Source organism: Haliotis rubra, unplaced genomic scaffold (genome assembly GCF_003918875.1).
Source record: "Haliotis rubra isolate DU_JTF1 unplaced genomic scaffold, ASM391887v1 Scf339, whole genome shotgun sequence".
In the NCBI taxonomy this organism is placed as follows: domain Eukaryota; kingdom Metazoa; phylum Mollusca; class Gastropoda; order Lepetellida; family Haliotidae; genus Haliotis; species Haliotis rubra.
In genome coordinates, this window is record NW_025767012.1 from 712976 (window position 1) to 733292 (window position 20317).

Genomic DNA, 20317 nt, shown 5'->3' on the forward strand with positions numbered 1-20317 from the left:
GGTTCTAGGACTGAGAAGGGATGAGTATATAATGTTGGTGCTGGAAAAGGGGTAGTGTATGGGAAGAAAGGGATGCGTATAGGCTGCTGTAGATGCGTAGTGGGTAGAATAGGCTGCTGTTGCAGCTGATAAAGGGATGAGTATAGGGTGTTGCAGCTGATAAAGGGATGATTATAGGATGTAGTTGATAAAGGGATGAGTATAGGATGTTGCAGCTGATAAGGGGATGAGTATAGGATGTAGTTGATAAAGGGATGAGTATAGGGTGTTGCAGCTGATAAAGGGATGAGTATAGGATGTAGTTGATAAAGGGGTGAATATAGGGTGTTGCAGCTGATAAAGGGATGATTCTAGGATGTAGTTGATAAAGGGATGAGTATAGGATGTTGCAGCTGATAAGGGGATGATTATAGGATGTTGCAGCTGATAAAGGGATGAGTATAGGGTGTTGCAGCTGATAAAGGGATGATTATAGGATGTAGTTGATAAAGGGATGAGTATAGGGTGTTGCAGCTGATAAAGGGATGAGTATAGGATGTTGCAGCTGATAAAGGGATGATTATAGGATGTAGTTGATAAAGGGATGAGTATAGGGTGTTGCAGCTGATAAAGGGATGAGTATAGGATGTTGCAGCTGATAAAGGGATGATTATAGGATGTAGTTGATAAAGGGATGAGTATAGGATGTTGCAGCTGATAAAGGGATGAGTATAGGATGTTGCAGCTGATAAAGGGATGATTATAGGATGTAGTTGATAAAGGGATGAGTATAGGATGTTGCAGCTGATAAAGGGTTGGTTGTAGGATGTAGTTGATAAAGGGGTGAGTATAGGATGTTGCAGCTGATAAGGGGATGGTTATAGGATGTAGTTGATAAAGGGATGAGTATAGGATGTTGCAGCTGATAAAGGGATGGTTGTAGCATGTAGTTGATAAAGGGATGAGTATAGGGTGTTGCAGCTGATAAGGGGATGATTATAGGATGTAGTTGATAAAGGGATGAGTATAGGATGTTGCAGCTGATAAAGGGATGATTATAGGATGTAGTTGATAAAGGGATGATTATAGGATGTTGCAGCTGATAAGGGGATGATTATAGGATGTAGTTGATAAAGGGATGAGTATAGGATGTTGCAGCTGATAAAGGGATGATTATAGGATGTAGTTGATAAAGGGATGAGTATAGGATGTTGCAGCTGATAAAGGGATGGTTGTAGCATGTAGTTGATAAAGGGATGAGTATAGGGTGTTGCAGCTGATAAGGGGATGATTATAGGATGTAGTTGATAAAGGGATGAGTATAGGATGTTGCAGCTGATAAAGGGATGATTATAGGATGTAGTTGATAAAGGGATGATTATAGGATGTTGCAGCTGATAAAGGGATGATTATAGGATGTAGTTGATAAAGGGATGAGTATAGGATGTTGCAGCTGATAAAGGGATGATTATAGGATGTAGTTGATAAAGGGATGAGTATAGGATGTTGCAGCTGATGTGTATAGGCAGTTAGGGCTATAACTATTATACAGGAAAGGGCTATGTAAAATCATTGCAGAGTCCGACGGCTCTGTTTTGATCTGCAAGAACATTTCAATGCGTGATATAAGCAAGTTTAAAAGACATTTCCTCGGTGCAATATACATCAAGCAGCGTCGTTATTGCACCGTCTCCGAACCACTCAGTCACGTCATTTTGCATGTAACGGCTCTCTGTTCGCTTAATTTCTCATTTCAGTTTTAGCGATTCCTGATGACGGCAGGCTCGTGCCCACAAAGTACATTCATTTCCGCTGCGTCGAAAAACATATTTATGAATATAACTCTCCTTTTTCTGAGCAATTTTCTGTCAGAGAGATACAAGTATCCTCCATTTTGGTCTAAATTAACTGAGGCGTCGCGCTCCTAAATTCGCAATACATCTTGCGGTGGGGGGATAATTACACGCGCCGCTAATGCTCCGGAATATGGCATCGGTCCGGGGGATAACTCGTGTCTTTCCGGATATTAATTCGTTAAAACTCTACACGTTGTATACAAAGCAGTTATATGCTTTTAAAAGACGGATTGCTGTTGTAATTACCTCCCTCTGCAAGCATTACTTCCAGATTAACTCTCGTACCTCGTAAATTAATACCCGCAGTGACGATGTAAGTAATGGGTAACGTCCGTCGCACTGAGAGCTCTACTGTTTTACGATGCCTCATTTTCTGAAATAAAGTGTAAAAGAAATATTCAGATTCTATATGATCGAATAGAGCACACCGCTAAACATTAAATGTTTAGCTAAGTATAGAGATTATGTGTTTATCGACTACACATTCTAAAACATCAGGCATAACCAACCCATAACATCATATCCGCTAGTATTAACTGTAACACGACATTATACCACCTTAAGGAAAGAAAGATATCACTGCCTGTGAGTAAGAAGACTCCATGACTCGGTGTAATTAATAAAGCTGGGTTGAGGATGAAGTACCAATCCTTCAAACCAATAGGACTGAGATCACGTGACGAGTTACGGTGTGTGGAACTATAGCTGTGACAGGATCTCTAAATAATGGTTTTATGTCATCCATAATTCAAACTTGTGGAAATATATACAGAAAGGGGGGTGTAGTCACTTACTTTGTACATAAATGTTTGTTTGTTTGTTTTTTTTAGAAAGAATTTTTATTTGTTGATGGTGTTTTTTAAGGTTTTTGTTTGTATGTTTTCTAGGGGTGGTTGTGGGGGTGGGGCTTCACACATTGTACATGCTTCTCCATAAAACTCACCATCAACCCCCAGCCATAGATTATGAACGGTCCCTTATGGGAAAGAGTCACTCGATTAAAGACGTTTCGGGACACACCGACGATTCCATATTGGTTGAAGTTCTGCTTCAGTGCACCGTTAATTGTTAGGGTTTGTATGCTTGAATAATTCTTAATTGGTTGCGTTGGTGAAATGTGCGGTCGGCAGACCGAAGCCCAGTCGTTTTCACAGTGGTGGTCGCCATTTCCGTCTCGTCAAAATCTCGCAGCTGAATTGCGAGATAAGACGTGATCTCGTAACAATCGCTGTGGGGAGTTTATTTGATGTAGTTTTTATACAGCGCAGCAGCTGTCACTGATCAGGAGATGATGGGAGCCGATTATGAGCAACGTAACGTAAAGAAGTTGCTGTGTTTGATGTCTCTGGGAGATTAGATGGATTGACTGATAGTGCAACGCTCCAGCTTTCTGCCAGGACGTCACCTCAGTGAGAACTATTTTAATCCCTCAATCCCAGATCAGTCATAACAGATCCCCAATCTATTACCCCAATGAGAAGAAACAATAAGATGAAACAGTGATATTGACCATAGCCACACATAGATATATATTTTTCACTTTTGCACGAAAATATTACGAAATATGAAGCAAGAGACGGCAGAAACGGTTTTAGTCAGTAAATTAAATTACAAAATAGTCTAATTTATTAAGGTTCTATATTTGATCTTATCTGTATCAACTGTATACACTAACACGTGCCTTTTAAATTATTACGTTAATGAAATACTCAAAGAAATAAATGTTGATGGCAGAGTTGACTCGGCGTCCACGGAGATTCTCGTCGCCTCAGTCGTCAGTGAGTTTGGTTTAGCGTTCTCTGAGCAGTACTTTCGTATCACGGTGTGTCAGAAAACAACTATCAATCACACCAAAATACAACATTCCTTACAATAGACAACTATTTGTGATAGATATAATCTCATGAGAGATCTCCCTCTGTCCACAGCCATCGTTATATTTGAGATATCTTATCACAGCAATAATTCTCCAATTTTTCCAAGCGGTGGTCCAGTCGTTCCAGATACTAAATGCTTCAGAAGTCTACTTCAACTGCTCAACACCACACATATACAAAACAGAGGTGTCGAGATTGCGCTGATAAAAAATACGCGTTCGATCACAATCTATCTGACGATGACAAATCCGTACAGGGTAACGTTACGCAGTTATCTCCCCTTAGTAAATATGATTGATTATAACGGAATATGGCGACAGCTAGGTCCTATGATGTTGGGGGCCTCTTTCAACTATTGAAGTGGATAGGGCGACAGTACGGCAGGCCAAGTAAACTGGAATGCAGGCCCGCTGCCAGCTGTAGATGATATTGGTCTCTGGCACCACTTTCTCATTATACCAACACCGGTGATAAGTGTTAGTTTTTAAGGATAGCAGTACAGCTCTTTCTTCTCGTCTCCAGTGTAGTTTATCAGGGACGGTTTCAGAGACAGGCATGATTCTAATAATGAAGGACAAACCTTCAAATGTGTGATTTACTGTCATAAAACCAGTACAAGTAATTTCCGTTCCTTAATAGCTGACCTACATGAGATGCTCTCGGAAGGCTCGTGTCTGTGAGGTACCGTTAAATCATATAGATATGTACTTGCGGTCAGTTTGGTGCGATCGGTGTTTGTGACCAAAGTGAGTATGGCTGGAACCGCTACAAGAATGGTATTCCGGATGCTGGGAACTGACCCGGGTTTTTAACGTGACGAGAAAGTTTCTTAATAAGATTAGCCATTCTCGTGTCGAATTCTTTATTATAGATACATAAATTTTTGTTAGATAGTAAAGTCTAAGGCTCTAGAGGGTGAGACAGAGTTAAACAGCCAGATCCCGATAGTTTGGTAGTTAAAGTCTAGCTGTAGATAAATACAGAATAGACTACCTAATAAATATACCGATTAATCAAAGGTTTACTTTGGTCAACATCTATGAATATTAATATTTGCGTTCATATTGATACCCGTGAAGTTCCGGGTTAGAATATTGATCTTCAGTAACCCATGCTTGTCGTAAGAGGCGACTAACGGTATCGGGTGGTCAGACTCGCTGACTTGGACATGTCACCGGTTCCCAATTGCGCAGATCGAGGCTCATGCTGCTGATCACTGGATTGTCTGGTCCAGACTCGATTATTTACAGACCGACGCCATATAGCTGGAATATTGTAGGGTGCGGCCTAGAACTAAACTCACTCACTTAAGCGTAAAGCGTAGAGTGTATTTTCCCCGTTCCTTGAATTTTCTTTTACCCGTACGTAACAATTTTATTTGCAAGCAGGCGGCTATCAGAGGCATCAGAAAATCCATTCAACTGCATATACACGTGGATATATGTCAGAAATGTACACAAATAATTTTTCCTGAACATGCATATATATAGAGACTCACTAAGCTAATAATATATGTGTAACTGAATGGCGTCGGTTACAGGGATGCTTGGTTATAACAGTATGTTATTACAACACGTGGACAATTAATCGTGAATTATAGAAAAGTCAACTCTGTCTACAGATATTGAGTTCAAATTAGTCAAATCTAAGGTGCTTAATATAATAATTTTGAAAAGATTCACATATAATTAAATCCATGTTGCGTAATTGATCACCTGTATCAGATAGTTGTCTTTCGTTTGAAGCCATTGTATTCAGTCTCATATATTCAATAAGTAGATTACAGTTTCAAGTTCGAAACTATAGTAAACTCTCTAAACGTTTACCTTTTGTACTTTTAAGGAATGTTGAAATTTTAAACAATCATTTTCATAGGTTAGGCCTTTTCAAGACAAATCTCCTGCACGTATCCAAAACCGTAGGTTAATGTCACTTATGTTTTCCTCTGACTAAATTTCATAGAGAGGTAGCATGTGATACAAGTTGGGGAAAACTAGTTGCAACTAAGTCCTAGTTGGTGAAAATATCGTTTGGCAATTGTACTCCATTTATGTTTTTGTTGTGTAGGATACAAATTAAACAGAAACTTGTAGGGGGTGGGGGGATTATTTAGATCTCTTCCTGAGTAGTTTGACCCAAACCTATCAAACCGTGGTTCATCCAATAGCCAGGGACAGTAACAGCGTTACGCAAGCTGAATGCGTTTCATAATTTGGAATAACGTTCCTCGGATGTGTTTAACTAATGACGTAAGAATTACCTTTTTCAATACAAAGCTACTTCAACTACATTCGCCACCAATTTGCACATATAACGGACCGAAAGAATTAATAACAGTCAATTTGTGATCGCTTCCCCTAATCTCGAGTGCTTCAGGTTCCGAACACAAAGATCGAAAATACAAACAGGATCATTGTTAATTAAACTTAGCCATTGAATTAACATTGCTTTATTTCAAGAAGAGTCGGTGATGACATATTTACTTCAGATGAGCTGACGATCGGCATCTGTCAAACTACGCCATCAATTCAGCAACTCTAGTCAGTATTAAGCAGAAATACTTGACCCTTTGTCTCTGAGCGACCACTAATGACCACTTAGATTGGACCCTTACACCGGAGTCGTTCATTCATAACACTCGGTACCGACACAGTTGTGTATGTCCTAATTAATCATTGTCATACTCGAGAGTCACGTGATATACCCTTACTAAGCACATGCGCATAGCTTGGGCGTGAACAACGAACCGGGTCTTATAGATAGGTGCACATACTAGTTCAGCGCATTTTCCGAGAACCAGTCAACTGGCGATTTTACTTAGATAATTTCACAACGAATAACAGTTTTTGTATATGTACGCATATATGAAACACACTTTAGATACTAGATTTGTAGACCCGTGTTTGATTATACATACATGTTTATTTGACATTTAGCAGGAGTCAGTTCTCTGGATTATTCAACTCTTATGGACGAGCAAAGTATCCATCTTAAACAGGTTCTGTAACCACGGTGACGGACTCCAAGACGTACATGCAGCGTCTTCAAATTAACCTTATTAGCCCAGAGTAATTCATTTCCTCGTTCAACAAGAATGATATTTAACGTCTTCATAAACAACCTTCCTTCGAATAACATCAACAAAATAGATTTATGCTTTTATTTCAGAATTACTGTTTCAAGAAAACATCCCTGCTGTCCTGTCAGAGTAAATGAAAATTTACTACATGGAAATCAATGTTGAGTAAAGGAATGATTGTATATATGTAATGAATGAAACATATATATGCATGCTTAATTAACACTGACAATGTGTCTGATCAAAACTGACACTGAGGGAGCGGAAGCATAATTCCATAATGTTCATCTGTTAAACCTTTAAAACAGCTTCAAAATCAGAAAAATCTTCTCTTTATTCCGACAAGGTAAAACGCTTCGCGCAATCTGGCGTCATAAGGCCTACATCGACGTGAAAATGAGCTATCCTTGTTCACCACTGAACTTGGTCGACCCCACTTATAGTCGCCGTAATTTTCAATCAGAATTCGCGAAGGACCCGGTGTAAACAAATATAATTACGACGTCTGCCGCCAGTCAACAAAAATGTAGATAAAAAACATGAAGATAATCTTTAAGCATCTGCAGGAATGACTAGCAGTTGTCGTTGGTGTTAAACATTTGGATTTGTCTGTTTTAACGTTGTTTTCATACTGGGCAATTTTCATAGCTGAGTGAGTTAACAGGGGTGTTTAACGTTTTCAAATATTGTCAGATAGATTTGCAAACCAATATGCCCAGCACGTTCATCTTCATTACTGCAGGACAACCCCGAATTGACAGGATACCTCCCCTGTTCAGGTGACACAGGACGATTGATGCGTCCCATTGCTTCAAACAACTGTACCTTTGTACCAACTGTAAACAACTGTACCTTTGTACCAACTGTAAACAACTGTACCTTTGTACCAACTGTAAACAACTGTACCTTTGTACCAACTGTAAATAACTGTACCTTTGTACCAACTGTAAACAACTGTACCCGGGTGTTTGGATACCGATACTTTACTTTTCGGTTGAATAATACAGTTTATCTATCTATCTATCTATCTATCTATCTATCTATCTATCTATCTATCTATCTATCTATCTATCTATCTATCTATCTATCTATCTATCTATCTATCTATCTATCTATCTATCTATCTATCTATCTATCTATTTATCTATAATACACACACACAGATAATTCATTTTGTAAACCAAAACAAATTGTTGATCTGATAAATAGCAACATGACTTCCTTGTTCAGAATATTTCAGAATAGTCTCAATTTCTTGGGCTAAAAATACTTCTGACAATAAGAACCAATTAAAGGACACCTCATGAATCATTCAAACATATAGCAAATGAAAGTAAACAACTGTGTTTTGATGGTGGCTAAGTATAGACACACATGAACAGGGTATTGTGTGGTGACGTACCTGACACAGGTAGCATGGTTGTTTCTCGGATTTTAAGTTTGTAGTGTTCGGCTCTGTAACACTTTGCAGTACTTAGGCCAAATCCAGTTTTCAAGTGTGTACTTCTGTTTTCTTGAAGTATATATAATAATTGTGTGCATAGATCCCAGAAGGCGACACTGCAAGTGATAAGCAAAACAGATAGACTCCAAATGTTTACTAGAAGCAATTGCATAGTATACATATGTAAGGTTAGAATAGATTTATATTTCTGATGAACATAACACTTAATGTAAGGTGAACAGAGGGGTATTTATTTTAGCTTGCAGATGGTTCTGATTGGCTGTGTCCTGTTCCGTTATTGCCCCAATCTTGCATATCTTCTCATAGTTCTCCGCTCGAATTGCTGCCATTATATTTGCAGTATACCAACCGATATTTCTATTTCCACGCTATAGGATATAATAGATAAGGGGATATAACTCTAACTTAGTTTCTATGTCTGATATATATGCCAAACTGTGGTATTCTTACCGAATCCAGCCAAAGCAAGCATTCTTAACTGATGCCTACAATATGATTAGGTATGCTGTAAGAAAACTTCTTTGTCCAAGGGACACTCGGAAAACATAGGTTGAAGTAACTCTTTGATAGTCTATGGAAGATGAATGATCAACTCATTTGGTGCTGGGGGAACATGATCTAAATAGGGGAAAACCAACAATTTGTATCTGTATAATTCATGATTGATAATTATGAAATATAATTTGTGTGATGTCAACAATGACGTATATGAGAGGGGAAATAGAATTATATGAAACATGAACCTGAAGAAATGTAAGGTATATTAATATGTACGATGGACATACATTTATACCTGAGAGTAAACTGAATGTATATGCAAGTGGCGCGTAGATACATGCGTAGTGGCATGTGTAAGGGTAAGGGTGTATATGTATGCATGGCCCTTTAATATAGATACGTTTTGCCTTTGCTTCTAAATCATTGTCATATGTCTATGTACACGATGTTTCCCTTATATATACTAAGTTACTCTTTTATATGAATGATTGTTAAATTTACTTGTGAAACTGTTTTACCCGTGCATGTAAACCTATGCTGCCCTTCACATATTCAATTATGCAAGGGTGACATAGCTACCTGTGTAGGGACATGTATGCAAGGGGAACCAAAACGTATATGAAAGGGGAACATAGACGTATATGAAAGGGGAACATAGACGTATATGAAAGGGGAACATAGACGTATATGAAAGGGGAACATAAACGTATATGAAGGGGTAACATGATATGTGATGGCAACAAGGTGCAAGAATCTGCATCGAAACGTCGCACTCACGAAATAAAAGAAGCTGTTATCCATAAAGTTTGTTCAATATTGTACTTCCCAACTTCTAAAATGCCACTCAAAGAAAATAGAGTAAAGTGCTTCACATGCGGGGGAAGCATGGATATATGTGCTAGAGAAGGCATGGGAAACATGGATATATATGTAGGAGAATTTTGGGAAAACATGGATATATATGTAGGAGAACGTTGAGAACATGGATATACATGGAGGAGAATGTGGGGAAAAACATGGATATACATGTAGGAGAATGTGGAGAAGAACGTGGATATATATGAAGGAGAATGTTCAGAACATGGATATACATGTAGGAGAATCTGGGGAAAACATGGATATCTATGTAGGAGAATGCGGGGAAAACATGGATATACATGTAGGGGAATGTGGGGAAAACATGGATATCTATGTAGGAGAATGTGGAGAAGAACGTGGATATATATATGTTGGATATATATGAAGAATGTGGAGAAGAACGTGGATATATATGAAGGAGAATGTGGGATATATGAAGGAGAATGTTCAGAACATGGATATACATGTAGGAGAATGTGGGGAAAACATGGATATCTATGTAGGAGAATGTGGGGAAAACATGGATATATGTAGGAGAATGTGGAGAAGAACGTGGATATGGATATGTAGGAGAATGTGGAGAAGAACGTGGATATATATGAAGGAGAATGTTCAGAACATGGATATACATGTAGGAGAATGCGGGGAAAACATGGATATCTATGTAGGAGAATGTGGGGAAAACATGGATATCTATGGGGAAATGTGGGGAAAACATGGATATATGTAGGAGAATGTGGAGAAGAACGTGGATATATATGAAGGAGAATGTTCAGAACATGGATATACATGTAGGAGAAAGCGGGGAAAACATGGATATACAAGTAGGAGAATGCGGGGAAAACATGGATATCTATGTAGGAGAATCTGGGGAAAATGAAGGACATGGATATACATGTAGGAGAATGTGGGGAAAAACATGGATATCTATGTAGGAATGTGGATATATGAGAATGTGGAGGAAGAACGCGGATATATATGGGAGAATATATGAGAGAATGTGGGGAAAACATGGATATATATGTAGGAGAATGTGGGAAAACATGGATATATATGTAGGAGAGAATCTGAAAGCATGGATATATATGTAGGAGAATGTGGGGGAAACATGGATATATATGTAGGAGAATCTGGGGAAACCATGGATATACATGTAGGAGAATGTTGAGAACATGGATATACATGTAGGAGAATGCGGGGGAAAACATGGATATACATGTAAGAGAATACGTGGAAAATACATGGATATATATATATGTAGGAGAATGTGTGGGAAAACATGGATATATATGTAGGAGAATGTGGGGAAAACATAGATATACATGTAGGAGAATGTGGGGAAAACATGGATATATATGTAGGAGAATGTGGGGGAAACATGGATATATATGTAGGAGAGTGTGGGGAAAACATGGATATATATGTAGGAGAATGTGGGGAAAACATGGATATATATATGTAGGAGAATGTGGGGAAACATGAATATATATGTAGGAGAATGTGGGGAAAATATGGATATATATGTAGGAGAATGTGGGGAAAACATGGATATATATATGTAGGAGAATGTGGGGGAAACCATGGATATGTAGGGGAATGTGAGGAGACGTGCAAGGGTGACATGGGTTTATATGCAAGGGTAACATGGGTTTATATGTAAGGGAAACATAGGTTCATATGTAAGGGTAACATGGGTTTATATGTAAGGGAAACATGGGTTTATATGTTAGGGTAACATGGGTTTATATGTGAGGGAAACATGGGTTTATATCTAAGGGTAACATGGGTTTATATGTTAGGGTAACATGGGTTTATATCTAAGGGTAACATGGGTTTATATGTTAGGGTAACATGGGTTTATATGTAAGGGAAACATTGGTGTATATGTATGTGTAACATGGGTTTATATGTAAGGGTAACATGGGTTTATATGTAAGGGTAACAAGGTGTATATGTGAGGGCGAGAGAGTGTAGTAGATTTGGCATACAGTGATTGAGTGAAGAGATTGTTGTCGGTGATGATGGGGCTGCTCAGCACACAGCATATGGTATGTTTTGTGTGAGTGACGAGGTTCGGAATCAGCTTAGAATATACGAGTTATTATCAATTATGCATGTTTCACCCGAAGTCAAATAGAAAAGAGGATTGGTGTACTTTCCCTGCACACGAATTCCTGTTAAGAAAGAAGACATGTATTTAAATTGTTTAGGTTTCATTTAAAGATAATCAGGACGGGGTAGTAATAATTACAGATAAAGTTCCACTTCCCTCGTGTTGATACCGGCAACCAGGCTCGTACACACGTCTGTTTACTACTGGCTAGATCAAACAGATCCTGCACCAGTCTCGTCCCAGACAGTCAGCGAGGCACCGACATGACCACAGACACACACCTATCTTTTACCTTCACCCACAAACTCTCCACAAGCCACGCCCTGGTACTTACAGCCAACCTAATCCTTAACCCAAACTCTTCTCGGTACTTATGCTCTGTGGCTTCCAAGCTCTTCTTCAATCATTTTCTGTCCATTAGTTCTTTCTTCTCCCCGTCCTGAAGCACGTTAGGTGTCATCAACTGGAAGAGAGCGCCATGCTATACGTTTCATTCTTGAGTGAACCTCACGTTGCTTCCCTTCACAAATCCTTTCTCGCCAGTATCGGCTGTTGGACAGCCCACAGGACAAGCTGAAGTCTTATTTGAATAAAAAGAAAAATATGTGTTAAGGATCTTAAGATCTATGCAAGATAGGCCCGTGATATACCTTTCCTCGGCTATTAATTTGAGTTAAACACATACATGATACCACCGATAATTGCAGTGGAGATATACACAAGATATATCCATATATAGTGCCACCTTTCACATCACAGCGGTGATATCATATACAAGACATACCCATGGCACCGCCTTTGCCAGTGATGACACATACGATTATTTATATAAGATATGCGACTTTCCTGCACTGATGATATATACAAGACATATTCAACGTACCACCTTTCCTTGCACTGATGATATATTTACGAGACATATTCAACGTACCACCTTTCCTGCACTGTCGATATATACGAGACATATTCAACGTACCACCTTCCCTGAACTGATGATATATACAAGACATATTCAACGTACCACCTTTCCTGAACTGATGATATATACGAGACATATTCAACGTACCACCTTTCCTGCACTGATGATATATACAAGACATATTCAACGTACCACCTTTCCTGAACTGATGATATATACAAGACATATTCAACGTACCACCTTTCCTGAACTGATGATATATACAAGACATATTCAACGTACCACCTTTCCTGAACTGATGATATATATTCAACGTACCACCTTTCCTGCACTGATATATATACAGACATACCAACGTACTTTCCTGAACTGATGATATATACAAGACATATTCAACGTACCACCTTTCCTGAACTGATGATATATACAAGACATATTCAACGTACCACCTTTCCTGAACTGATGATATATACAAGACATATTCAACGTACCACCTTTCCTGAACTGATGATATATACGAGACATATTCAACGTACCACCTTTCAAGAACTGATGATATTATTTACAAGACATATTCAACGTACCACCTTTCCTGAACTGATGATATATACAAGACATATTCAACGTACCACCTTTCCTGCACTGATGATATATACAAGACATATTCAACGTACCACCTTTCCTGAACTGATGATATATACAAGACATATTCAACGTACCACCTTTCCTGCACTGATGATATATACAAGACAAATTCAACGTACCACCTTTCCTGCACTGATGATATATACAAGACATATTCAACGTACCACCTTTCCTGCACCGATGATATATACGAGACATATTCACATATTCAACGTACCACCTTTCCTGAACTGATGATATATACAAGACATATTCAACGTACCACCTTTCCTGAACTGATGATATATACAAGACATATTCAACGTACCACCTTTCAAGAACTGATGATATTATTTACAAGACATATTCAACGTACCACCTTTCCTGAACTGATGATATATACGAGACATATTCAACGTACCACCTTTCCTGCACTGATGATATATACAAGACATATTCAACGTACCACCTTTCCTGAACTGATGATATTATTTACGAGACATATTCAACGTACCACCTTTCCTGCACTGATGATATATACAAGACATATTCAACGTACCACCTTTCCTGAACTGATGATATTATTTACGAGACATATTCAACGTACCACCTTTCCTGCACTGATGATATTATTTACGAGACATAATCAACGTACCACCTTTCCTGCACTGATGATATTATTTACAAGACATATTCAACGTATCACCTTTCCTGCACGGATGATACAAGACATATTCAACGTATTCTTGGTACCATCTTACTTCTGATGATCCGCGAGACACAGACCCAGATTACCACCTTATTGAACTATACAAAACAGACCCTTGGTACCATCTTACTTCTGATGATCCGTGAGACACAGACCCAGATTACCACCTTATTGAACTATACAAAACAGACACTTGGTACCATCTTACTTCTGATGATTCGCGAGACACAGATATAGATTACCACCTTTTTGAACTATACAAAACAGACCCTTGGTACCATCTTACTTCTGATGATCCGTGAGACACAGACCCAGATTACCACCTTATTGAACTATACAAAACAGACCCTTGGTACCATCTTACTTTTGATGATCCGCGAGACACAGATACAGATTACCACCTTATTGAACTATACAAAACAGACACTTGGTACCATCTTACTTCTGATGATCCGTGAGACACAGACCCAGATTACCACCTTATTGAACTATACAAAACAGACCCTTGGTACCATCTTACTTCTGATGATCCGTGAGACACAGACCCAGATTACCACCTTATTGAACTATACAAAACAGACCCTTGGTACCATCTTACTTCTGATGATCCGTGAGACACAGACCCAGATTACCACCTTATTGAACTATACAAAACAGACACTTGGTACCATCTTACTTCTGATGATCCGCGAGACACAGATATAGATTACCACCTTATTGAACTATACAAAACAGACCCTTGGTACCATCTTACTTTTGATGATCCGCGAGACCCAGACCAAGATTACCACCTTATTGAACTATACAAAACAGACCCTTGGTACCATCTTACTTCTGATGATCCGTGAGACACAGACCCAGATTACCACCTTATTGAACTATACAAAACAGACACTTGGTACCATCTTACTTCTGATGATTCGCGAGACACAGATATAGATTACCACCTTTTTGAACTATACAAAACAGACCCTTGGTACCATCTTACTTCTGATGATCCGCGAGACCCAGACCCAGATTACCACCTTATTGAACTATACAAAACAGACCCTTGGTACCATCTTACTTTTGATGATCCGCGAGACACAGATACAGATTACCACCTTATTGAACTATACAAAACAGACACTTGGTACCATCTTACTTCTGATGATCCGTGAGACACAGACCCAGATTACCACCTTATTGAACTATACAAAACAGACCCTTGGTACCATCTTACTTCTGATGATCCGTGAGACACAGACCCAGATTACCACCTTATTGAACTATACAAAACAGACCCTTGGTACCATCTTACTTCAGATGATCCGTGAGACACAGACCCAGATTACCACCTTATTGAACTATACAAAACAGACACTTGGTACCATCTTACTTCTGATGATCCACGAGACACAGATATAGATTACCACCTTATTGAACTATACAAAACAGACCCTTGGTACCATCTTACTTTTGATGATCCGCGAGATCCAGACCCAGATTACCACCTTATTGAACTATACAAAACAGACCCTTGGTACCATCTTACTTTTGATGATCCGCGAGACACAGACCCAGATTACCACCAGGTACCATCTTACTTCCTAGAATGTTCTGTACAAGAATGACAGACGGTACCATTTACTTCATCTGATGATCTTTACAAGACAAATGGTACCATCTTACCTCCTCAAGTGCACCGTACAAGAAAAACCTATGGCACCACCTTACTTCTCATGGTGATGTGTACAAGCCACACTCTTGATACCACCTTCCTTGTCTCTCAGATGGTCCATATTTCAGACAGACCCGATGGTCCAGCTTTTCACCAGCCTTAGATGGTCTATATAAGACAGGCCGCTGGGTATTTATTCTCCTCCGCGACAGACTGATCAGGAGGCAGGTTCGTGTCGCCATGTTGTTTAGACGGGGGAAGCAGCCAGAGGGCGTTCTATACAACTACTCAGGCGTGTTTGGACCCAATCTCGTCAGTTTGGAGTTGCCACTTCGCTCGTAATTGAGGAGAATTTTGATACTTTTGATTTGATTTCTGGTTTTTCTATTCTTCTTCGGAGCATAAACTAAACGATGTAGGAAATTGAAAAGATTTTTGCCAATGACTTGGTCACGAAAATAAGTCTGCAGTCATTTTTCCGAATATTTGTTAGGGCAACCTATATTCTTATCATTTGCATTGTTCCGCCGGCAAGGTTAGGTTAGATTTTCCGTCGCAGATAAAAGGTAATTGATTAATCAAATCTGTTTCCACGCTTCCACCATGGACTACAACAGGAGACGACTGCTGGCCTCTGCACTTTGACATGGACATATGGAGTGCCGATCATCTTTCAAGTTTTACTGGTCAAATACTTTGTCGAATACATACACTTTGTAAAACGAAATTATCAAGCACTGATTCAATTGATCAAGAGTAATTTCGTAAATTAGTTAGATAACAGTTACATAAAGTTCGATAATTTGAACGTCCTTGTGTTATTCAGCTGGAAGTATAAATAAATTGTATATGTTATGCCAAAAATAGAATTACATTTCCATTTAAATTGATATCTTTCTAATGATTTCAGATTCCCGTCAGTGAAGGGAAATACAAGGAAGATACCTCAAGGACCTTTTATCAGTCTTGGAGATGGCCACAAGAGGAAGCTAATTAAATTAAGCTTTAATTAGAAATAGGAATAAATCCGTAATATTAACCACTTCAGTTTCAAGTCAGGTCTCCCAGAGTGAGTGTGCGGCATGATATACTCACTCGCGACAGGGGGTGAATATTTGGACAAATACTATTACTACAATGACAACAAAGGACGGTGACAAGAGTTGGTTTACGGATACCTCAACAGCTGTCATTTCTTTACTTATATCTGACAGCGGTCTTTCCCTAAACTCAAAATATGTGTGAACAAATCATTTTAGCACGTTGTACTTTTGATCGAATGTCGGTTGTGATGTTGAGGAAACTTCCTGCTTGTTAATGTTTATTTAAGTAAAGATTGAAAGACGGGACAAACCCCTGGTACACCTTTTCCCGCGAAAATGCTTAAATGTGAATAGTGTGGCCACAAGGAGATTGGGTATGGGCAGGCTTCTGCGGCATCGCTGTTCGTGTAACACCGTAGAACACCCGGTGCTCGATCGCATGTCTTCCAGAACAGATGACAGAATCCGCTATGCAGACATTATTAGGCAACACAAATATCTTTCGATTAATCATCGAACATCGTATGACTTACTTGGTCTCCACGTCTCCATAGGGATGTGTCACCATTATAGTCCCTACATCAGTACCCTCCTCCTCCCTCGGCAGTGACGGTCACATGAAGAGGCAGCCCCGGACATTGCAGCAACCTCACGCCCTGACGGACGTTACCGTTATGTTTTTGAGGACATCATCATTGCGTAAACTGGGGGTTAGATTCATCCATATGTAGACAGAGCACGCTGCACGCGCAAGTGTCTCCACAGTGAAAGCGTTAACAATCAGCGGGATAACACAAGGATTCTGTGAATGAAACAGTAAATATTCTTGAAGATTGCCACAGCTCCGAGAGTGTCATATAGTGAGCGCCCCTCAACATGAAGTGGTGGCGCTTAAAAACTTGGTGAAATAACGCACGGACAAATTCCCATTGCATGATAACATAAGCCTTTTCGCGGGCGGCAGTGAGGGGGAAAGAAGGGCTTTATTTACGAATGTTGTGATAAGAGTGATTTAATACCGTCATTAAACACTGACTTGAAATAATCTTCACATGAAGCGGTTTCTAACTGTTTTATGAGATGTATTAAGTACACCACTTTTAGATATTAATTTTTGAAGAGGTAAAACGCAGGCGACTTGCCGCATGGTTGGAAAACCGGTGAAGATAGACGTAGGATAAAATTGAAATTGTTTCTTGTGATAGTCTTCGTGATTTTGTATCAGTATTAGGAAGGACTTACATACTTCCAGGATGAAGTACGTAAACACTTGTGTTTCAAGTATTGCTCTTCCAAGTACGAAGTACAAATTGGAAGAGGAACCTAATCGTATTATATATTACGCGATATAATCACATTACATGTCGGAACGAATTCGTAAACATCTCGATTTTATCATTTAAAGTGAAGTAATTTTTACGGAATTGGGTAGAATATTCGTACCCTTCCCCTGAACTCATGACGTCATCACTGATTTTCAGTGATCCATTCCGGGAATATATACCGCTATTTACGCCACTGGGAAATCGAGGCTCATATTCTCTCGCGTTGACATATCAGTGCTTTTTAAATGTCATGTCACGTGATTTACACATTTAAAACAAATGAAAATGAATTTTTGTTGCGCCACTCAATGCACCAAAGAATCATCATCACATTATGAAAGACTTCGTTATCTAAAGGTTCACTTCTTCGAAAACCTTTTTGCTGTCAGGTGTTAATATTTTTCTGTCAGGTGAATATACAGGTATGCCTCTAATGAAGCTATTAAGGCAGATATGTACACCCGTATTTCTTGGTGCTCATTTTCTTAACGATTTCCGGCTAAATCTGCGTCACCGTTAAATACGTATTTTCGTCTATTATAAAAGTTGGTCGCGAGGATCGGCCTGGATCCTTCCCGTCTTCTATATTAAAAGCGTGATGGGAAAATTCATTACCTATGTCATTTAAAGTCATTTAGGTGGGCGGAAGGGGCCAAAATGTCTTAATTAAAATAAGGAGCATTAATTGAATTTTTATCGGTGGCGCAAAAAGTTAAAACACGGAGACAAGCGGCTCATCCCCAAGTTTGAAAGTTTGGCATCAAAGGCGTGGAAAGTAGCTTCATTACCAGGTTCTTGAGAACTAGATAATTACACTATAACATCAAACAAGCGTGACTTCCTACATCTGTTGTGCCTGTATTGATGCGATGTTTAAAGACACCATTGGACGTTGCTTCCCACTTGACGGGAAAATTCTCGCTCACGTCAAATATTTTGTTGTCCCCTACTTAGAAGCTAAGCAGCTAATGTGCATATTTCACAGAGGGAACCCGCTAATTCTGTAGTCATCTCCGATTGCGACTGATTACTGCTCCCTTGGTGCGGGTAATACCGACACAAGGAGCTGGTTCGACCAGAACGTTCCTGCCGAGGTCTACGGGAGAGGTGGAAGCATGACTACCAAAGCGCGGCCACCGTTCCCCAACACATTGTCGGTGTGCCCCGCGATGTACACTGATTTCAAAGCCTCGCAAGTGTTTCATGTTGGGGCCTGGTTTCCGAGGGGGTAATTCGTCGCCTGAGGGGGTCGGTGTGAGGAAAGGGGAGGGGTGATATTTTTCTGCCCCTCTCCCGTTTCAAAACTCCCCAAGCTGACACACAAGGTTTCGGGGCATGAAACACGCAGCGACGGCTTATTCTCATAGGAAAATATAACATAATTTGCTTTATGCGTATTTCGTTATTAATCCTAGTTTGCCTGTATCAAGGGAAAATAAATTGACTAGAGTTTGAAGTCCTGTAACTACACCCCACGTTGTGATACTCGTAATGAAAAGTATATCACACTAACTTTTCCCACAGGAAAATATACACGATTTTAGGGGTAAACAAGTTGTGATTGTCAAGATAAGCGCGAAAGAGACATAGATCTAGAAATAATGTTGTCGACGATATGAGCAGCTATCATGTAATAAATATTATCAGGGAACGGATTAATTAACACATGGTTGTAAACGACTTCTTGTGCTAACACGGACTGACTGTATGTCTCTCACACATACGCGCGCACGCACAGACAGTTTTTAAGGAAGACGTATGTAACTATGTTTTTATGTCCATATGTTCATATATGCATATATAATATAGGCTATACATATTCAACATACGTATACATGTTTGAAACTGTACAGTGGAGAGAGCGCTCAATCCCATGCATTCACACGATAAATAACAAGTCCTGCTTGACAACGGTAAAAGAATCTGTATCGAAACGTCGCAAGCACTCACGAAATAAAAGAAGTTGTTATCCATAAAGTTTGTACAATATTGTTTGCCTCGCCAGGTACATTTCGCATGCTGTACGGGAAGGTTTGTTTTGTTGAGATGATTAATTGCACAATTAAAATACAAATTATAGTGCAAATAAAATGACATATTTTCAATACCCACTACAATGACTATAACATACTTACCAGGGATAAAGGATATACGATTTTTTTTTGCAGTGAAGACTGAGGAGGTAATTTTGTCCTTACGTGCCCCCTTAATATATTCAGAGTCCCTGTATTTTTCTGTCAGTATTTCTTTTCAATGGAGTTTGTACAATAGAATACAAGTTTATGGATAACAACCTACTTGTTGCATAGAGA

The 20317-nt window shown here is 39.2% G+C and overlaps 1 long non-coding RNA gene across 1 annotated transcript in view; it reads left to right on the forward strand.

Moving 5' to 3' along the window:
• The window catches only part of LOC124284546, a 31015-nt gene extending 13141 nt beyond the window's left edge, over window positions 1-17874 (forward strand). Inside the window, exon 2 of the long non-coding RNA XR_006900580.1 lies at window positions 16548-17874. This is a non-coding gene — a long non-coding RNA (uncharacterized LOC124284546). The remainder of the gene's footprint in view (window positions 1-16547) is intronic.
• The last annotated feature ends 2443 nt before the right edge of the window (window positions 17875-20317 follow it).